This window comes from Juglans microcarpa x Juglans regia, chromosome 6D (genome assembly GCF_004785595.1).
Source record: "Juglans microcarpa x Juglans regia isolate MS1-56 chromosome 6D, Jm3101_v1.0, whole genome shotgun sequence".
In the NCBI taxonomy this organism is placed as follows: Eukaryota; Viridiplantae; Streptophyta; class Magnoliopsida; order Fagales; family Juglandaceae; genus Juglans; species Juglans microcarpa x Juglans regia.
The window spans coordinates 21,201,659-21,206,583 of NC_054604.1; the positions used below are offsets into that span (position 1 = coordinate 21,201,659).

Consider the following 4,925-nt stretch of genomic DNA (forward strand, 5'->3'; position numbering starts at 1 on the left):
TCATGCCCCTTTTATAGGAGATTTATCAAAGGTTTTAGCTCCATTTCTAAACCTTTGTGTCTTTTATTCATGCATGACACTGTTTTTAATTGGATAGCTGAACACCAATGCTTTTGACCAACTTTAAAATTTGCTCACCACAGCCTCTATCATGCAACTCCCTGATTGATCCATCCTTTTTGAAATTATGTATGATGCCAGTGATTTTGCCATAGGGGTTGTGCTTGGCCACGGTGGGATAATCGTCCTTTTGTCGTATATTATACAAGTAAAACTTTAAATAGAACCCAAAAGAACTATTCCACAACTGAAAAAGAGTTACTTGCTGTTATTTTTGCCTTGAAAAAATTTCAGACTTACATACTTGGTTCTCCTATGGTAATTTTCACTGACCATGCAGCCTTGAAATACCTTTTGACAAAGAAAGATGCTAAACCACATCTCATTCGATGGATCCTTCTGCTTGAAGAGTTTAACATCACCATTAAGGATAAAAAGGGTGTAAAGAATGTGGTTGTTGATCATCTCTCCTGAATCCAATTCACAGAAACTGAACCTCTTCTTCTATATCTGATTCTTTTCTTGATGATCAGTTCTTGTCTATTAATGTTTTACCATGGTATGCTGACATTGTAAGCTTTTTGATGACAAATCAGACTCCACCACATTGGACTGCTCAAGACTTGAAACGATTCAAAACCGAGGTTAAGTATTTCTTCTATGATGACCTTTATTTGTTTAAATATTGCTCAGATCAAATCATTCAAAAATGTGTCCCAAATGATGAAATATCTGTTGTGTTAAATGCTTGTCATACCAAGGCATGTGGTGGCCATTTTTCTGCTCATAAGACAGTAGCTAAAATTTTGCAATATGGTTTGTATTGGCCTACCATGTTTAAGGATGCATACATTTTTGTAAATCTTGTAAACCATGTCAGAAATTGGGTGGAATAATTAAAAGAAATATGATGCCTCTACAACCTATTTTGGTGTTAGAAGTTTTTTATTGTTGGGGCATTGAACTTATGGGGCCATTTTCTCCTTCTTTTGGTCATTTTTACATTCTAGTTGTTGTCGACTACGGGTATAAATGGATTGAAGCTATTCCTTGCAAAACAAATGGCCATCAAATTGTGCTTAAGTTTTTAAAAGAAAAAATTTTCTCTCGTTTTAGCACGCCTAAGGCTATCATAAGTGACAATAGCACCCATTTTTGGAACAAACCATTTGATGCCCTCTTACACAAGTATGTCATTCACCATAAGGTTTCTACCCCATATCACCCTCAAATAAATGGTCAAGTTGAACTTGCTAATAGAGAAATTAAGACCATTTTGAAAAAAACTGTGAATCCTAATCGTAATGATTGGACTTTGAGATTAACAAATGCATTGTGGGTGTGTAGGATTGCATATAAAACTATTCTTGGTATATCCCCTTATTGGTTAGTCTATGGTAAGGCTTGTCACCTTCCTGTTGAACTTGAACACCGTGCATTTTGGACCATCAAGAAATTTAATTTTGATCTTGACCAGACTGGATCTTTAAAGAAGTTACACCTTTCTGAATTAGAGGAACTTAGAAGGGATGCTTACGGTAACTGTAAGCTGTCCAAGGAATGTATGAAATCTTTACATGATAAGCATATTCAAAGAAAATCATTTGAACCTAATCAACAAGTTTTACTTTACAATTCTTGACTTCATTTGTTTCCTGGCAAGTTAAGATCCCGATAGAGTGGCCCATATTTAATTAAAATAGTTTTTCCTCATGGTGTTGTTGAGGTTGTCAATCCTCAAAATGGAAATGCTTTCAAGGTAAATGGCCAAATATTGAAACATTTTCTGAAAAAAATTTCATCTGAGGCCACCACCAGTTTTTTGTAAGATCCTACTTACCCTGCTGTTGCTTAGTACTTCTCTTTGTTTTAATTTTTTTTTCTTTCTTTTCTATTTTGCTTTGTTTTCCTTCTGTTTTGTAGATTTTTATTTTATATTTCTTTTCCCTTTTATTGTCATTATCTGCAGCTCATTTAGATAACCTTCCTCCATTTTTTAAGCCTAATTCTGCAGCTTTTACTCATTGTTGACAATGCTCATTTCCAGTTGGGGGGTGGGAGCAGAAGTATTTTTTTTTTATGGTTTTTCTGGTACTAGCATGCTTTATGTATTTTTTATTTCACCTCCAAGAACATTTGAAAGGAACTGATTTTTTTTATGACTCGACATGTTTTAAAATTACTATTTTTCAAACTTTTATACCTATGAAAAGATCTGTTAGAATTATGAGCTACTTTAACATTTAAGGATCCAGATTTTAGCTCAAAATAGAAGTTTATCCAATTTTTAGTTGATTAAGCCAGGGGTGATTTGCTAAAAACTGCTAACTAATGATCTACACATACACTTGGAATATCTTAGTTGACACTATTATACCATGAATTGGAGATCAACATTGTAGCTGTATGGAACTTTGATGAACCATATCCAAATGGCTTAGGAAGAAACTCCATTATGCTTTAAAGTGAAAAAAGAAAAAAGAAAAAAAAAGAAGTATGAAAAGGGAGAATGAAAGCATGAAAAACAAATGAAAAAATGGATAAGCTAGGAATCAAGAGAAGTGGTGTGTGATGGAAAAAGACTTCCTATTACTGGGGTTCCTACAAAAAAAAAGGGGGTCTTTTAAAGTGTAATAGGGTGAAAGCCACAATTACAATGGTTTTGAATTAGAGTAAGACCAGTTGGTCTTTCTAGATCAGATGCTGATGTTGGAACCTTTAAATGGATTTTGGTAGTCAAACTTGGAAATCTGACCACGCACTTGTGCACTAAGGATTAAACATGCTTTTTGCATTTTTCTCCTTTGGATGATTAGCTGGATAATGTATAAACTTTTGTGGAGAACTAATGTTTGATTTACATTAGCTCTAAAAGCCAATTAATCTGACCTATGGCATAGATTTTTGGATTGAGTAATTTTGAAGTAAAGTGAATCTGCATGCTCTTTTGACTGCTCAATTTGCTAGCAAAAAGCTAGTTGAAGGGTGTGATAAAATGTTAAAATTGCATGATTAAGTTGCTTAAGTGAATAAATTGTTTAACCAAAACTGAGTTAAGCACTTAATTATGCAGTAGATTATAGTACTTGAGTAAATTGATAATTCCTGATATTTTGCACTTAAAAACATTTATAATGTAGCTGGTTGCATCAAGGATACACATGACACTTACATTGTTAAGCCACATTAGGTTCAATATTCCAGTTTTACACTTATGGTGCTGAGCTCTTAATCATATTTGTTATAGGGCATTTTTGGAAGAGAGGCTACCAATTGAAGTAATACTCTTTTTGAAAGACTCACTCGTGTGCCTAGTGGAAGATGCTAGCGGCTGGAAAAAGTGAGTGGTTCCTGGGAGCGATACAAAATGTGCGCGAGAGACAAGCTAATGAGTAGTGGATGCGCGAAGGAACTAGACACAAGAGAGAGAAGCAGAGCACCAGAGGAGACATGAAACAATACAGCTGGAATGCAAGAGGTGGTCCCTAGGAGAACACACGAAATTGGGGCTGGAATGAAAGGGTATTTTCATGCTAGGGCCCTGAGATATACACAGGTTCTTCCTGGGAGCAAAACGATGGATTTTGCTAGGAGTATTTCGTGTGTGGTCACTGGTAGAAAAACAAAGGGTATTGTAGTAAAAAGGGCATTGAGCCTGGAGAAAAAGAAAAAAAAGGAGCGGCAGAGAGGAATTTTGGCTAAAGGCTCCTGGGAAAAGAAAGACGAAATCGTGAGAGAGAGTTTGGGGGCTTTCGACAGAAAATTGTCCTCTATGAGCCATGGCTCTTTTCTTGTTTCTAGTTTCATTTTCTAAAAAGATGATACAAGGCTAATTTGAAAGCTTGGGTTGCAAGATGAGATTTAATTTGTTTTGGATTTTAGGTTAATGAAATTTCTGTTGGTTTAAACGTTATTTTTACTCTATTGCAACTTAGAAATTGATTTGAAACTAGATAGAAGCTCTTGTTCTTGCTTTGTTGTAGACGTAAGGCACAACAAACGCTTGAAAATTTATCAAAGCTCTTTTTAGTTAGATGTTATTATGGGTTGGTTGGCAATGCAGTGAAGATTTTAAAGAAATAGTGCAAATCTGAACGTGAACTCTCCATCTTCCGATTGTCAATTTCTTGATTGGATTGATAGTTGAGAAAATTAACTAAGAACCAAATAAAAAAGAGACCCATTTGCAGCCCGAGTGTTTGATAAATTGCTTCTTAGATTTTATTTCCTTTTGAAATCTTAAGTATTTTCTGACTTCATTTTGCTACATTTAGTTTCATACTTTGTTTATCTTATTTTCATGGTTCTTTACATGTTAAGTAGTAGGAATGAACTTGACACTTCATCATTTCGATTTGGACTCAAATGTAGATATGTTTACAACTTGCTTTTGTAATTAGATTACATAAATCCTTTCGTACACTTTTTTTTATACATAAACCATAAGATTTTACATAGTATTTTCAAGGTTGTTTTAATACTATTCTGTCCCTGTGGAATACGATCCTGGATTTATCCTTGATATAACTTGACACTTCTAGACTTGAAAGAACACATTTGGAATAACGTCAGTTCCCTCCCGGCATTTTACAACAACAAAGTCTCTATTGTTACTCTGTATACTTCTTTGCTTTTCTTTGTAATTTTCATTTCTCTATTTTATGTTTTCTTGCATGATTGGTCTGAAGTGACATGGATTTCTGATTAGTCCCTCAAATTTTTTGCCATTATTGACGGGTTATAAATTGTTATTCTTTTCTGGGTGAATCTGAAAGCGTGTTGGATGAATATGAAAGCGTGGTAGGTGAATCTGAAAGGTGGCTTTCTTTTGTGGGTTTACTTGGTTTTCTCATATATATATATTT

The 4,925-nt window shown here is 34.5% G+C and overlaps 1 long non-coding RNA gene across 1 annotated transcript; it reads left to right on the forward strand.

Annotated features, from left to right (window-relative positions):
* Positions 1-424: 424 nt before the first annotated feature.
* Positions 425-3,461, forward strand: LOC121235332. The gene is made up of 3 exons (XR_005934568.1): positions 425-704; positions 1,198-1,248; positions 3,308-3,461. It is a non-coding gene; the product is annotated as an uncharacterized LOC121235332 (long non-coding RNA).
* Positions 3,462-4,925: the final 1,464 nt, after the last annotated feature.